The following is a 16,275-nucleotide window of genomic DNA, read 5'->3' as shown; positions in this document are numbered from 1 at the left end:
CAAGACCAAAAAGCACCAGATCAAGCAGGCCATGAAGACACTCTATAACATTGATGTGACCAAAGTCAATACCCTGATAAGGCCTGACATAGAGAAGGCACTCCCTTGGTTCCTGATTATGAAGTTCTAGAAGTTGCCAACAAGATTGGTATCATATAAAATGAGTCCAGATGACTAACTCTAAGTCATACTCTTTTATCCACAATAAAATAACAATTTTATTAGAATTTTCATGGGATTGCATTGAATGTGTAGATTGCTTTTGGTAAGATGGCCATTTCATGGTTAATCCTAATGATCCATGAACATGGGAAATCTTTCCATCTTCTGATATTTTCCTCAGTTTCTCTTTTCAGAGCCATAAAATTTTTTATATAGGTTTTTCAGTTGTTTGGTTAATGTTATACCAAGATATTTTATATTGTTTTTAGTTTCTTTGAAGTGTATTGTCTCTCTAACTTCTATATCAGCCCATTTATCATTTATGCAAAAAGGGCTATCTACTAAATTTTTTGAGTTGTATCCAGCCACTTTGCTGAAGGCATTTATCAGTCATAGGAGTTTTCTTATAGAATTTTTGGGGTCGTGTAAGTATATATATCATTTGACAAAAGCAATACTTTGACTTCTTCCATTCTAATTTATATCACCTTATCTCTGTTAGTTGTCTTATTACTGTAGCTGGAATTTCAAGTACTATATTGAACAGATAGAGAGAAAGTTGACAGAATTGTCCTATAATTTATTTTAGTGGGATTGCTTTAAGTTTCTCTCCATTTAATTTGATGTTGACTATTGACTTACTGTATATTGACTTTATGGTGTTTTTGAATGGAATTTGTATTTCTGATCTCTCCATGACTAACATGAATGGGTGCTGAATTATGTCAAAGGATTTTTCCTTTGACTCTTTTTTCAATGAGATGATCATGAGATTTTTTTCTTTGTTTATAAGGTAGATTACACTGATAGATATTCTTATGCTCTACCACCCCTGCATCCCTGAGATGAAGCCTACTTTATCAGGTGGATGATGTCATTGATGTGTTCTGGTATTCACTCATCAAGTGTTTTATTTAGTGTTTTTGCATCAATGTTCAGAAGGGAAATTGGTGTGAAAATTCTTTCTCTGTTGAATCTTTGTGTGGTTTAGGTACTAAGGTGTCTGTTGCCTCATAGAATTGTTTGCCAATGTTCTTTCTGTTTGTATTTTGAGGAATAATTTGAAGAGTGTTGATATTATCACTTCCTTGAAAATCAGGCCTTTTGGCCCTGAGCATTTTTGTTTTTTAAGTTAGGAGACTTTTAATAACTGCCCCTGTTTCCTTAGGTATTATAAGACTATGTAAATAGTTAAACTGATCTCAATTTAACTTTGATAATTTTGATCTGTCTAGAAAATCATCCATGTCATTTAGATTTACTAATTATGTAGTGTATAGGCTATTGAAGGAATATCTAATGATTCTTTGGATTTCCTCAGTGTCTGTTGTCATGTCTCGTTTTTCATTTCTGATTTTATTAATTTGGGTAGTGTGTTTCTGTCTTTTAGTTAATTTGGCTAAGAGTTTTTCTATCTTGTTGATTTTTCTCAAAAAAAAAAAACTGTTGGTTGTGTTGATTATTTGTTACTACTTAACTGATTTCAGTTATTAGTTTAATTATTTCCTGAAATCTACTCCTCTTGGGAGTGTTTGTTTCTTTTATCCCCTAGAAATTTCACATTTGCTTTTTATTTGTTAGTATGAGAACTTTCTATTTTCTTTATGAATGCATTTGGTACTTTGAACTTTCCTCTTTACATTGTGTCCCATTACTTTTGGTATGTTGTGCCTTTATTTTCACTGAATTCTCAAAAGTTTAATTTCTTTATTTCTTTCCTGACTCAGTAGTTACTGAGCAGAGAGTTTTTTAGTTTCCTTGAGTATGTGAGCCTTTTGTTTTATTCTCTTCTTTTTGAAATCCAAATTTAATCCTTGGTGATCTGATAAGATACAAGGGGTTATTACAGTCTTCTTGTATCTGTTGAGGCTTGCTTTGTGACCAATTTTATGGTCAGTTTTGGTAAACGTTACTTGAAGTGCTTAGAAGATCTATTCATTGGTATCTGAATGAAATATCCTATATATAACTATTACGTCTATTTGAATCATAACCTTTGTAAATTTCATTATTTCTCTGTTTAGTTTATGTCTTGATGACCTGTCCATTTTGGAGTGTTGAAGAAGCCTCCCACTATTAATGTGTAAGATTACATGTGTAAGATCAAAGATGTTTCTTTTATAAATCTAGCTATTGTAGCATTTGGGGAATAGACTTTCAGAATCGAGAAGTCCTCTTGGAGGATTTTTCTTTAATGCGTATGAAATGTCTTCTCCATTTCGTTTGATTAATTTTGGTCGAAAGTCTATTTTATTTGATATTAGTATGGATATACAAGCTTGTTTCTTAGGTCCATTTACTTGGAAAATCTTTGTTCAGCCTTTTACTGTTTATTGTATATAGCAGAATAATAAATAGTCTATGAATTCATTCTGTTTTCCCTCATTGTTTATTGGTAAATTTTGTCTATTGATATTTAGAGATATTAATGACAAATAATTGTTAATTCCTATTATTTTGATGTTGGTTGTAGTACGTGCATGTCTTTTTTTTTATTTTAATTGTGTAAAATTATTTTTTCTTCTCTTTTCTTGAATGTAGTTAGCCTCATTGGATTGGAGTTTTTCTTTTAGTATTCACATAGGGCTGTGTATTTTAAATATATTGTTTAAATTTTATTTTATCATGGAATACTTTAGCTTCTCTATCTATGGTGATTTAAAGGTTTACTTAGTATAGTAGTCTGGGCTGAAATCTGTGGTCTCTTAGGATTTGCAAGATGTCTTTCCAAGCCTTTCTAGCTTTTGTAGTCTCTTGAAAAATCAGGTGTAATTCTGATACGTCTGGCTTAATATGTCATTTGGTCTTTCCCCTTACAGTTTTTAATTGTCTGGGGTTTTTGTTCTGTACATTTAGTGTTTTGCTTATTCTGTGAGAGGCATATTTTCTTTCTCAGTTCAATCTATTTGATGTTCAGTAAGCTTCTTGTCTGTTTAGAGGCATCTCTTTCATTATGTTAGAAAAATTTTCTTCTATGATTTTGTCGATGATGTTTTCTAGGCTGTTGAACTAGAAATCTTCTTTTTCTATTCCTATTAATCTCTAGGTTTGGTCTCGTCATAGTATCCCAAATTTCCTGAATAATTTTTATTTTGTTTTAGGTTTTTAATTTTCTTTGACCAACGTATTATGTTCATTGTATCTTTTATGCCTGAGATTCTCTCTTCCATATCTTACATTCTGTTGGTGATACTCGTGTCTCTAGTTTCTATTTTCTTTCCTAGGTTTTTGATTTTCAGGATGGCCTCAGTTTCTGTTTTCTTTATTGCTTTTATTCCCTTTTTCAGTTCCTGTACTGTTTTATTCATATTCTTCTCCTCTTTGATTCTACTTTCCTATATTTCTTTAAGAGATCTATTCATATCCTCTTTAAAGGCTCCTCTCATCTATATAAGATTGGATTTAAGACAATCTTCTTGTGTTTCAGTTTTGTAAAGATAGCCAGGGTGTGCTGTAGCAGGATGGTTGTTCTCTGATAGTGCCATTTTACTCTTACACTGTCCTTTAGCCATCTGGCTTTCTCTGGTGTTGGCCAAATGATTCTGATGCCATCAGAACTCTTTGTGGAGGGAGGGGGAACTGGTGGGTCACACAGTGGAAGTTGGGGCATCGATTCTGCTTGTTATACTTCATGCAAATCTGACATACAAGGGATTGGTGGGTTAGTGTTCCAAGCTGGTTGTTTTTGGAGCCCCTACAAGACTTCACTTGGAAGAAAAACACTCTTGGGGTCCCCTAAGGTTCCTCCAGAAGGCAGGGCAAGCCCATACCCAGACAACGGAGGTCAGGGGACCATGTACGTGTCACCTCTCCTGGCTATCCCTCAGGCAGACCCCACTGGCAATGGATTGGTTGGGATATGTTCTAATCCGGTTGCCCTTGGGACATCCACAGGCCTCTATAGGAAAGATGGATGGCCTTGGGTTCCTACAAGGCTCCTCGTGAGAGAAGGGTGAGCCCAGAGACTTACACTGGAGATCAGAGGACTGCAAGCATCTCCCTTATGTGGACTATGCCTCAGGAGGACTGACTGGCAAGGGATCGTTGGAGCAGGGTTACAAACTGATTGTTCTTGGGGTTTCCGTACACTTCACAGGTAAGCAGGACACTCTTGAAGTCCACTAAGAATCCTCAGGACAAAAAGACAAGCCCAGAATCAGACACTGGAGGTACGAGGACCACATGTGTCTCCTTTCTGATTTTAAGTATACCCTTTAAATTATGAATAAATCTTTCCATAACTGCTTGTCCTGTAGGATTTTGTAGCATATCTGTTATATACTTTATGTTGTAATATGCAAAAAAATACTGTTTCATTTTACTAGAGACACATTCCTGAACATTGTTAGTCTTAAAGATGTTAGAACTGACCATGAGCCAGAATTCTTTAGACCTTTTAAGCCTGTAATGCACAAATATCTGTTCTAAGATAGTTCACCAATCAGGGTTTAGGGATAGGGGACTTTCATAGGAACATGTCTTTGTTGTGCTATCCTGTTCCAATTAGTTTGATATTTAACTCTGGCAGGCAATTTACTTGCCTAATATTCATGTTTTAACTTGCCAAACAGGGTGCTAGTTGCTCATTCTTTTGACTTTTTCAGCCAAGTAAGATATTAATTCCCAGGGATGTCTTGGGAACTTAAAATGTTATGTGCCCTGTACTCAAAATGGAAATCTTATTTTAAATGGCTCCTTATATTTGTAGAGGAAGCTCTTTTGTCTTTGGGTCCATACTGGGGTTGCCTTATAAATTATACCAGAAATGCTCAAACACAGGTTCGAAAAGTGCTGCCTAGTGGTTGGTCTGGGTCCAGGCTTACTATAGCTCACTATACAGTTCTAACTGACATCTATTGTGATTTCTTTCCAAAAACACCAATGCCCAGAACATAACAAAATATTCAGTCATCTTAGGCATGAGAAAGATTTCTAGAAACAGTTGTAACAGCATATGAGAAAGATTCCTTATATCAATGTAAAAAAATCTAATAAAACCATAAGAATTACATACAACTCTGACTTTTAACCCAATTATAAGGACTTTCAAGTATTTTACTCCTCCTCCTCCTCATCATCATCATCATCATTATATTACTTATACCCTGCCATTTCTAAATTATTTGCAAGAGTATAAAATGTAGAGACTCCAGAAATCAATTTCCCCTTTATTATACAAGGGAAAATCAAATTAGTGTTTTTTATAAACTGAAGTTGATACTTTTGGAGTATCTGTGATTAATTTCTTCTCAAAATTTACTGTAATTTGTAATCTTTGACAATATTCATTTTCTTCCAATAATGAGGAAATCTCAGCATTACTAAAGGGTACCACAGTCTCTGCTGGGTCTATTTTTGATAATTGTCAAAGTCTCATTTTTCTTTTCAGAATCAATATAGAAACCATTTAATGCAAATTTTCAAATATTTTAGTTTGTCTGTTTAGTAAAAAGATATCTACCTTAAGATATTTTCTTCACTCTCTATATGAATATATGTAAGAGAATGACCAGAGGATAAAATAACCAAAATACAATCCAACTTTGGGTCCTCAAAGATCCACTACTAAAACTTTAATTTCAATGTGATTTATGTGTATTTTATGATTTGTATTTTGATCATTTATAGCAGTTTACAAACTACATGTTTTCTGGTCTCTCCCATTTTTTTTTTTTATTCACTGAAGCCATTCTGATCTTGGTGATATCCAGAGCAGTGCTTTATTAACAACAGACAATAAATCTTTTAATTGCTCTGTGGCTGAGATTCTCTTACATTGTCTGGGAAGGGTTGAATCAAGTTTGATATCAGGGCCTGCAGGATGCCCCTAAGGCATTTCCCAATGGCACAGAGTTACTTTAACTATCTATTAATGATAGTCATATTGGCATTCATTTTGCTGAGGCCTTTTTTTTAGATTATGTTTATGAAAAACAAAAAACAAAACAACCCTCCCAAAACAATAAAAAAAAAAAACAAATAATCCCCCCCAAACTCAAAGCTATTGTTTCCAGAAACTCCTTGCCTACAATCCCTGTGAGGAATGACCTTGCTTACCACAATTAAATTATCTGCAATTTGTGTCTTTTCTTATGATTTTAAAAATTTCTTCTATCAGAATGACATCGTAAACATGAGGCCTGATATTGTCCAAATCTCTAGTTCATCCCTCTATTTGTACTAATTTTGTCTTTAAAGGTCTGATAACTCGTGCATTCTTAATTCACATTTTCAAAATCCAAAGATTTAATCAGTATTTTTCTGACATCTGAATCTGATATTATTCTATTTATAGCTGAAATCATACTTTTCAACAAAATCAGTGAAGGCTTTGTTTGGGTTTTATACAATTTAAATAAATGACTCAGACCTATTTCCTAATTCTTCATTCTAATCAAAATATAGCATTCAAATCTGCTAAGTGACATAGCATCAAGGTATGATCACCTAATTCAAGCTGGCTTTGTAACTTTTACCTGGCAACTGATCCTGGGAAATGTCCATGCTTCTAGCATGATTTCATTGTTTTACAGTCCTCAATTCTTCTTTTTACCATGGTAACTTAGGACTAGCTTCCAATATTGGTGTTGCAGTATCTTCCCAGTCTAAATGGATAATTTTGTCCTGAGTTGCCCATGAACTTAATAACTGCCTCACATAGGGTGAATGCATGCATATCATAAGAAGTGACTTCTTTCTCAAATCTCTTCAAACCTAAACTGTCTATAGGATTTCATTTTATTTTATTTTATTTTATTTTATTTTATTTTATTATAACATTGAGGTACCTATCATTTTCTAATAGGATTGTAGAGTAACTGGATAAACTAAGGTTGGCTTTCTAACAACTTTTGGCTGTCCACTTATAGTTTCATTACATGGTGCTATGGTAGGCACTTGCCTAAATTCTCTCTGTAGCTGAGTATTTTTCTTATGTCTTTTTAGGGCTTGTCTAAATTCCTCTGCTTATGTTTAAATATTTTTAGGTCAGTCTAAAGGCTTATTTAAATTCCTCTGTATGTATTTGAGTATATATTTATCTAAATTCCTCTGTCCATATCTAAGTATTTTTCTTATTCTTGTGAGTTTCTCTTATTTTCCTGCTAGTTCTGAGATGTAGAGAAAGCACCTGCCTGACATTCATACTTTACCACCAACCCATCAGGGAAAAACTCTTTCTCTTTCTCCAAACTGTCTTAAATACCCTTCAATTCAAAGACCCTCCTTTTCCTGCTTATGTTTACCTCCTATTACCTGGTTGCTTGTTCTGTTTCTTGATCTATGGTAGAATTTATGTAGCTTTTGGATTAAAGGTATGTGCTAGGACTGAGCCACGTTATTAGTACTTGTTTGAAATAAACAGAAAGCATTTGAATTAAAAAGTATGTGCTAGGGCTGAGCGACAACACAACAAGGTTTTTATAATTCACAATCCTGGGGTTCACAATGTGATCAAATATCCTGAACGAAGCAATAATAAAATAAAATATAAAATAAAACAAAATAGAAGACAACAAGATGAAACAAATCCTTAGGTATCTGAATCAGAAACACAGTCAAAAAGCCAAAGAAACAATACATAAAACACAAGGTAAAGACTCAAAGACACACTCTATACTCATGCACACAATCAGGAATCACATTTAAAAAAAAAATTAACCTGGAAGCAAAGGACTGGATAGAACCCATCCAATAGTATGATAGTGTGATAGTATGAACCTCTGTTCATACTATCTCAGTATCTGTCATTTCATATGAGTTTTCATCTTGTTGATTTAGATGACCTTGTTTTGTGAGTCCTCTATTCCCTCTAGCTTTCATACTTTCTGCCTCGTCTAGCACAGGGTTCTTCTAGCCATGAGGTGAAGGATTTGATGGAAACATCCCATTTAGGACAGAGCGTTCCAAGGTCTTAAACTCCCTACATAATGTCTTGCTGTGGGTATCTTTATTTGTTTCCGTCTGCTGCAGGAGGAAGCTTCTCTGATGATGGATGATCATGGCACTGATTTATGAGTGCCAGGGGCCATCCCTCGCAGTTCTTCATTCTTGTTTGGTTCTTCTTGTAGCGAAGGAGGGGTAAGAGCATTGGGGGTTTCAGGAGGAGGCTGGTAAGACTTAGTCTTATGAGACCTTTATGACTGCTGTATAATAATCAACCCTAATTAAGTCTAAGTCACTTTGCTTCAGTAGCTGACCTGCCTTTCTCTGACTTACTCTGAAGTGAGAAACTGTTCAGTACTTCATCATAAAATAGCAGGGGAATAAGTGAAATGATTTATTGCTGGTGGTCCTTTCTTTGGTGAATCAGGCAGAAGTCTCTCTGGCTAAGCTGGTTAACTTTGTGAACCAGAGAGGAAAGAAAGGAAAAGAATTAAGATGCCGTATATGAGCAAATATGCACAGACATATATACATTCAAATATCTATATACTCACACTTTGGCCTGGCCCAAGTATTTGTCACAATCAACTCCACAAGTATTTCTGCATGCTTACATACATACACATATACCCTACACACAAACATATAGACAACTAGACATATACATTTAGATGGAGGGATTAATGGGACAAATCTTCCCAAGCCATACCATTCAACCAGCGACTTTATTTCTTCTTTCTTGTCTTTTTATATCTACGAAGGCAGTTCTTTAGAAAATTACACCAGAGGAGAAATGTTACATAAAATGGGAGTTATAGAAAGATATTGATATTAAGTTTAAAGCAGTATTTCATTATAATTCAAATCTGAACGCATTAAAAGTTCAAAACAACAGTTTTTGCATAGCCTTGCCTTATCATATAGTGTACACCTGTGGTTTTATCCTTAGACCTAAATGTTTTTCCTTGAACACAAAAATGTCTCAAGTCTATTTCTCTTTTCAATGTGATTGTGGAAGCTCATTATATTTCTTATTATTTAGCCTTTATTTACTATTCTGAGCAGTGGGCACCTTCTATTCTTGATTCTAACTTTATTACATCTTTCTAGAAACTACAACTATCTCTAAAATCTTTCTTCCTAAAATTATTTTAATCAAGTCAGAATTTCTACAGAATCATTATCTATTTGTCTGCATAGCATCACTACGAGATACTACCTCTTCATAGTTCTGCAGGGATCTGCTCACAAGGGTGGGCTATACATAATGGATGTTATATATATTTATATTATATATATATATATATATATATATATATATATAAAATATATATATAATATAAATATATATAACATGTATATATATTATATATAATATATATATATATATATATATATATATATATATATATATATATATAACAAGAAAAGCATATTTATATCAGCAGTCTTTCCTAAAATGATTTTTTTTGGGCCTTGAATATCAGAGAAATTTTGTCATAGATTATAATCCAAGACAGACTCATGTCAGGAAGATCAACTGCTAGTTTTTACCTTCTCCTTGTTGGATCCTGACATGTGAGTATAGCATACTTTCCTTAGAAGATATTTTATTTCTATATTTACTTATTAATTTATCTTTATTTTTAGAATAGTTCGGTTTTTTTGAGCTATCAAGGCTCAGGGTTTTGGTCACCCAAGTAGTGTCAAGTACAGGTTACACCTCAGGGAGTGGGCCTTAAGTTAAATCAGATATTTGTGGGTTACTTCCACAAGTTTTGAACTACAATTGTCCTAGCATAACTTGCAGAAGGACATTTTCATAAATGAAAGGATTTGTGGCTGGATTTATGTTTCTTGCTTGGTGAGTACAATTTACTTTTTTGTACCAAAGATGCTAGAATATAGATGTATGTTGACATCAGCTCAACTTCTTCAGGTTCAATGAATTTTTTAGGTGTTCTTTTCAGCAATGGGGCCTTGCCATCAGCTTGGAGAGAAAACCTTATGGTCTCTACATCAGCTTGAGTTGCTTTGGACAACCCAATCCCAAGACTAAAATTCAGTTGTAAGAGACAGCCAGTTAGAGGTCACACCCCACTCCCCCAATAACTTGCAACTTTATTTTGATTACCTTCATAGAAGTACCATTAAGGAAGCTTATACTATATTTGGTTTATTCTTTTGGACTTGAGTTTTGAGCATGGTGGTGAGTATGTATTTATTTGAATTCTTCTACATGTGGCTGTACAGTTTTATCAGTATTATTTTTGGAAGATCCTGAGTTTTATGCAATGTGAATTATGGCTTCTTTGCAAAAAATTTTAAAGTATTATGCATAGGCATTTGAATTTATGTCAGTGATTGCAATTTAAGTTGGACAGGAAAATTAAAATGTCTTTTTTAAAAAATTCTATTGATTTTATGTATATGAGTAAACTGTGACTGCCTTCAGATACACCAGAAGAGGGCATCTGATACCATGACAGATGGTTGTGAGCCACCATGTGATTACTGGGACTTGAAAGAAGGACATTTAAAAAAATGGTCAGTGCCCTTAAAACTAAGCCATCTCTCCAGCCCTAGAATGTCCTTTGGGCTTGATGTTTTAAATACATTTTGTACTTATATTATTTTTAATTTTGGAAATTAATTTATTCATAATATTATCATATTTACATATGTAGCCACTAAAAAGACAGAAGCTTATTAGTGTAAAAAATTATTCAATATCTTTTTGTATCCTGAAGATCACTTCATAATAGTTAGTAATATATGCCTGACTAGATTTTAAGAGTTTGCAGATTCAGAGTCAATATTCCATTTTCTGCTGGCTGCTACTTTAATTTATTTGGGCTGTAAGTTTTGTTACAGTCTTTTAAGACTACAAGATTTGAGATGTTTGTAGTCTCATTACCAAAGCTGTTACTTGATGATTAGATCATTTCTAATACAGATTACAGTGCAGAGAACAAAATTCAAAATTGTGTTTATATTATATTTGAATTGGTTTCTTGAGTGTGTCAATCAAATCAAAAACTGAATTCAGGGTAGTTTCTAAACAAAAATTTATGGAGATTTTGCCTAAGCATTTATTTATATAGTTATGTTGAAAATGAAATATACTGTAGAGAAATTCATTTATTTAGATGCCATACAGATGAATCACATTATGCTGAATTCCATCTTTTAGATTTTCTAATACATTTCATACTTTCAAGCCAATCTTCAAATTATTGTTCAAATGACTGAAAATAAAAACAAAACCATGAGTGAATTTAAGAAGACCTCAAGATGTACTACAGAGTAATAGTGATAAAAACTGCATGGTATTGGTACAGAGACAGACAGGAAGATCAATGTAATACAATTGAAGATCTAGAAATGAGCCCATACACCTATGGTCACTTGATCTTTCACAAAGGAGCTAAAACCAGCCAGTGGAAAAGAGACAGCATTTTCAACAAATGGTGCTGGCTCAACTGGAGGTCAACATGTAGAAGAATGCAAATCAATCCATTCTTATCCCCTTGAACAAAGCTCAAGCCCAAGTGGATATAGGACCCTCACATAAAACCAGAACACTGAAACTAATAGAAGAGAAGGTGGGGTAGAGCCTCGAATACCTACGCAAAGGGAAAAAGTTCCTGAACAGAAGACCAATGGCTTATGCTCTAAGATCAAGAATTGACAAATGGGACCTCATAAAATTGCAAAGCTTCTGTAAGGCGAAGGACACTGTCAATAAGACAAAATGGCAACCAACAGATTGAGAAAAGATCATTACCAATCTCACATCCACTAGAGGGCTAATATCCAATATATACAAAGAACTCACAAAATCTTACTCCAGACAACCAAATAACCCTATAAAAATGGGGTACAGAGCTAAACAAAGAATTCTCAACTGAGGAAACTCGAATGGCCAAGAAACACCTTAAGAAATGATCAACACACTTAGTCATCAGGGAAATGCAAATCAAAACAACCCTGATATACCACCTCACACCAGTCAGAATGGCTAAGATCAAAAGCTCAGGTGATAGTAGATGCTGGCAAGGATGTGGAGAAAGAGGAACACTCCTCCATTGTTGGAGGGATTGCAAGCTGGTACAACCACTCTGGAAATCAGTCTGGCAGTTCCTCAGAAAATTGGACATAGCATTACCTGAGGACCCAGCTATACCACTCTTGGGCATATACCCAGAAGATGCTCCAATATATAACAAGGACATATGCTCCACTATGTTCATAGCAGCCTTATTTATAATAACCAGAACCTGGAAAGAACCCAGATGTCTTTCAACAGAGGAATGGATACAAAAGATGTGCTACATTTACACAATGGAGTATTACTTAGCTATTAAATATAATGAATTTGAGAAATTCTTAGGTAAATGGATAAAACTAGACAATATCAACCTGAGTGAGATAACCCAATCACAAAAGAACACACATGGCATTTACTCACTGATAAGTGGATATTAGCCCAAAAGCTTGAAATAGCCGAGATTCAACTCACAGACCACATGAAGCTCATATAGACAAAAGACCCAAAGTGGTTGCCTCAGTCCTACTTAGAAGGAGTAACAAAATACTCAAGGGAGCAAATATGGAGACAAAGTGTGGAACAGAAACTGAAGGAGGGGCCGTCTGAAGACCATTCTACCTGGGTATCCATCCCATGTGCAGTCACCAAAGGTAGACACTGATGTGGATGTCAGGAAGTGCATGCTGACAAGAGCCTGATATACCTGTCTCCTTAGAGGTCTTCAAGAGTCTGACATATTCAGAGGCAGATGCTCACAACTAACCACTGACCTGATCAAGGGTTTCCCAATGGAGAGGTGAGAGAGAAGACTGAAGAAGCTGAAAATGTTGGTGGCCCCGTGAGGAGAGCAACAATACCAACCAACCAGGGCTCCCCATGGTCTAGACCACCAGCCTGGGACCACATAGGGAGGGATGCATGGCTCCATCTGTATATTTAAAGAAGGATAGCCTTGTCTGGCATAGGTGGGAGAGGAGATCCTTGGTACCATGAAGTCTGAACACTGAGTGGGCAGAATTCGAGGGTAGGGAGGTGGGAGTGTAGGTGTGGGTGGGGGCACATCCTTATAGAAGCAGGAGGAGGAGGGATGGTACAAGAGAGTATAGGTGGTGGGGGGAATGGGGTAAGAGGATAAAATCTGAAATGTAAATATAATATCCAATAAAAAATTTTTAAAAGTGTATTAAAAATACTTTTAAGTATTTTTTAAAATTATACTCACTCAAGCTGAGTTTAACTGTTGCCCATTTAAATTTACAAAATATTGGCAAAAGTGATTATTGTAAAAGTGGTTCATAGAGAATCTTCAAATTTAGAAATGTTCAATACATTTTGTTTTGACTTTAGATCTAATGCCTTTTAGAGTTCTAAAACCTCTCTTGTCTGTAAGATGTTTTATACGTTTTCTAATTTTTTTAACATATTGTTTTCTCATAAAATACAAGCAACAGCAGCTTCCTTTCCCTTCCATCACTCCTCCTTCCCTAGACCTCCACTCTCCTCCAAGTCCAGCCCCACTCCTCTCTCTCCCATAAAAGAGCAGGCCTCTTAAGTGCATCAGCCACAGGATGCACAAGATACAATACAACATGGCACAAACCCTCATATCAAGGTTGTTTCAGGCAACCTGGTGAGGGGAATAGTTTCAAGAGCAGGCAGAAGAATCAGAAAGACTCCCATTACCACTGTCAGGAATCCACTCAACATCAAGGCAACAATCATAATATTTATGCAGAGGACCTAGTACAGACCAGTGTAGGCTCTGTGAGCAGCCATGCGCCCTGCTTAATTGACTTCCTGCTCTCCTGGTGTCCTCAACAACTCTGGCTCGCACAATTCCTCCTCTCTGTCTTTCATGGTCTTTAATTATTCTTAATCATGATATTACTGCACTCCTAAACTCCAGTGCTACAATTCTATGCTCATTATTCAGAATTTATATTCATGCTTTTCAGCAGAAGGTTTCCCTGACAACTTTACCACGTTTCCCCTACGGTGACCTCTGGGAAACAAAACATACCATTTTTGTTTAAATACCATTTTCTCCTGACACATAATGTTATTTTTAGAATTGGCTTTAAAATAAAAGATTTCTGTATAAATGTTACTTTGAACATAGTGGGCCTTAAGAATAGTTTTAAGATAAAAGTCAATTTTATGATATATGAAAATCTGGAGGCCTTTCTTGAAAGATATTTTTGTCCTTATTACAATTGTTCTCTCCTGGGATGTCAGTAGCCTCTTTGGCTGAGGTGTAAGAGTGAGTTTGGCTGAGTCCTGAGAGTGTAAGACTATGCACGTGTGACCTACTAAAAGTTCATGTTTCACAAAGAAGTGTCATTTATATCAGAATATAGAAACTTGAAGACATTTTTGAGGTCATTTTTTTTAAAAAGGGACTCAAAACTGCTCCCTTTATGATGAACTGATTCAATGTTAAATTCTAAGTGACACATTATAGTATGACATTTCCTTGTCAAAGGAACATTACAGTCATTATCATTGTCTGTATCATCTGACAGAACTTTGAAGAATATTGACATTACCTAATGCATGCATAGATTAAGCTTTAAGATGAATGTTAATGAATCTTAGCATCTCAATAAGAAAGATGAGGGACACAGAATTGAATAAACACAGCATATAAATACTATATGTATTTTTGTTTTAAAGAAAATTTCACAAACATATTACATGTCTATTTAATATCTTTTGGTTCAATATTTTAAAAATATAAGAAAATGACAAATTCATTAGACATTAACAGGATATATCTTACTTATGTAATTACTTATCACTTTTTATCTTCTTATTCACCTGATTAGATCATCAAAAGTTATTAAAGAATTAGTAGTAATGACTCACAAATTAGCCAAATGATTTTACCAATATAAAATCCTAGATCAGTAAATTTTTGTTTAAATCACTGTCACATATTTTGTTGAATATTTTAACAATGAATGACAATCAGTATATATTATAGTTTTTGGACTTCTTAAAATTCAGCTTCTATTCAGTCACATTGAGCCACTCTTGGACATGGCATCCACCCTGTACTGCCACCCACCACCCCTAGCTTTCCACCTTCCAACCATGGTCTCAGACAGAGTGAGTGAGTTTCGGATTTGTGAAGATGTGTTAGCAGGATCTGAGGATCCTTTATACCAAAGATATGTACATTCTGAGGTCATAGGTGGAGATCATTGGGGGTAAAGTATCACCTGTTACTCATATAGCTAATTCAGATGAAAATATCAAGGAAAAAAGATAGTAAGACAGAAAAACAAGAAGACAAAGAAAACATCAAGTGAGGAGAGTGATTTAGACATTGACAGTGAAGGTGTAATTGAGTGAGACACTGATGCCTCTCAAGAAACAGGAGGTAAAAATGAGCTAACAGAAGACATAACGGATAAAGCAAATGAAAAAAAAAAGAAGCTTCCATTGAAGCTGTAAATTATGGGTACCTGCAGTGAGCCATTCACTTGTTCACTAACACTATCCAACTAAATCCTAGTGTGCCTATTATGCTAAGAGAGCCATTGTCTTTATGTAATTACAGGAGCTAAGCACTTCCATTAAAAACTGTAGCAGGGCCATTGAAAGAAACCATGATTCAGCCCTTCTATGCAAGTGTAGAGGGAAAGCTGAGTTCAGGATCACTGTGAAGAAGCAGCTCACCATTTTGCCTTTGCCCGTAAACTGTATTATGATAATGATGCAATGCTGAAACAAGTTTAAAAAAAATTCTTAACACTGGAAAAAGTATGAGTGGAAAGAGTGAAGAATAAGAGAAAATAGAATAAAAAAGCTGAAGAAAGATGGAGAAAGACATGAGTCCATACAGAGGAAAAGGAAGAAAAAAGACAGCTCAGAGATCAGTTTGGCTCTTTTTCAATTGATTTTTCAAGAAATGCTCAGAACAGGAGGACAAATGTTGAAAATGGCAAGGATGACTGGCCAATGAAATCCTCATTGATCCAGAGGTTCTAGCAGCATGTGGCCCAGAACCCAGCAAATATGCTGAAGAAATCTCAGAGCAACCCAAAGGTTATGAATCCAATTAGTGACTTGTTAGACAAGATCAGAGGTCGGCCACAATACTAAGCACAGCCCTTACTGAGTGTTGGTTTATGCATGTGTTTTTAAGTGTAAAATTTATCAAAATAAAAAAAAAG

At 35.0% G+C, this 16,275-nt stretch overlaps 1 pseudogene; it reads left to right on the top strand.

The window, feature by feature from the left end:
• Positions 1-15,215: 15,215 nt before the first annotated feature.
• Positions 15,216-15,838, top strand: LOC117705140 (hsc70-interacting protein pseudogene; annotated as a pseudogene).
• The last annotated feature ends 437 nt before the right edge of the window (positions 15,839-16,275 follow it).

Source organism: Arvicanthis niloticus, chromosome 3, assembly GCF_011762505.2.
Source record: "Arvicanthis niloticus isolate mArvNil1 chromosome 3, mArvNil1.pat.X, whole genome shotgun sequence".
NCBI classification, from domain to species: Eukaryota; Metazoa; Chordata; class Mammalia; order Rodentia; family Muridae; genus Arvicanthis; species Arvicanthis niloticus.
The sequence above is the reverse complement of the archived record's forward strand: the minus strand, read 5'-3'. Positions and strand labels throughout refer to the sequence as shown.